This window comes from Orycteropus afer, unplaced genomic scaffold, assembly GCF_000298275.1.
Source record: "Orycteropus afer afer isolate SDZICR_OR568_19922 unplaced genomic scaffold, OryAfe1.0 scaffold00099, whole genome shotgun sequence".
Classification (NCBI taxonomy): Eukaryota; Metazoa; Chordata; class Mammalia; order Tubulidentata; family Orycteropodidae; genus Orycteropus; species Orycteropus afer.
Genome location: NW_006921686.1, coordinates 5,864,094 through 5,865,453, shown reverse-complemented (window position 1 = coordinate 5,865,453; position 1,360 = coordinate 5,864,094).

Below are 1,360 nucleotides of genomic sequence, written 5' to 3'. Positions count from 1 at the left end.
CAAGGAGACATCTTTGCTCTTCAGAACTTTAAAGAGGTCTTTTGTAGCCGATTTGCCCAGTGTAATATGTTGTCTGATGTCTTGACTGCTGCTTCCAGTGGTGTTGATAGTGGAAGTACTATGTAATCTTTGACAACTTCAGTCTTTTCTCCATTCATCGTGTTACTGCTTATTGGTCCAGTTGTGAGGATTTTCATTTTCTTTATGTTGAGATGTTATCTATACTGCAGACTGTAGTCTTTAATCTTCATCAGTAAGTGCTTCAAGTCGTCCTCAACTACAGCAAGCAAAGTTGTGTCATCTGCGTATTGCAGGTTGTTAATGAGTCTTCCTCCAATCCTGATACCACGTTTTCCTTCTTATGGTCCAGCTTCTCGGATTATTTGCTCAGCATACAGATTGAATAAGTATGGTGAAAGGATGCAGCCCTGACACACTCCCTTCCTGATTTTAAGCCATGCAGTATCCCCTTGTGCTGTTTGAATGGCAGCCTCCTGGTCTATGTACAGGTTCCTCATGAGCACAATTAATGTTCAGGAATTTCCATTCTTGTCAATGTTATCCATAATTTGTTATGATCCACACAGTGGAATGCTTTTGCATAGTCAATGAACACAAGTAAACATCTTTCTGGTATTTCATGATTTTAAACCATGCATATATAAAAACAAAAACAAGCAGTTTTGGTTTATAAATCTTATCTCTTTTCCTATGTGATTTGAAAGATAAACTCAAAACATTACTATAAACCGATGTAAATGAGCAAACAAGGTATAAAGCTGTGATCTGGAGCAGTGTAAGAGGAGGGAGGCAGAGCTGCATCAGAGCAGGATTTTGTATGCTATTGACCCAGGTTGGTATTAGTTCAAAATAAAACTGCTGTAAGTTTAAGAGTTTAACTGTAATCCCTAGCATATCCACTAAGAAACTAACTGTTCTGGTTCCCTAGTGCCACTCTGACAGGAATATACCATAAATGGGAGGCCTTAACAAACAGGAGTTTATTCTTAGAATTTGGAGGCTTTAAGTCCAAGTTCAAAGTACCAGGTTCTAGGGGCTGGGTGAAAGCCCCTCAACTTTGGGGTCCAGCTCTGCCTCCTGCTCCCGGCCCACTGGAGCTAGAGGAGTTTCTTCACTCAGACAGCTGCTGGCTGCTGAGGCTGCGAAGCCCCAAGGTTGACAAATAAAAGGCACAGTCCCGATGTTACCAAACCACATGGCAGGCCATTAACTTAAGTCCATTGTAAGTCCCAAGGTCGGCAGAGCATAGCAGGCTGCTGCGCAATGACACGGCTACATGCAGGGTCCAAGTGTGCCATAGGCTAGAGACCATTCCCAAGGCTTCTTATACACAGGTAGC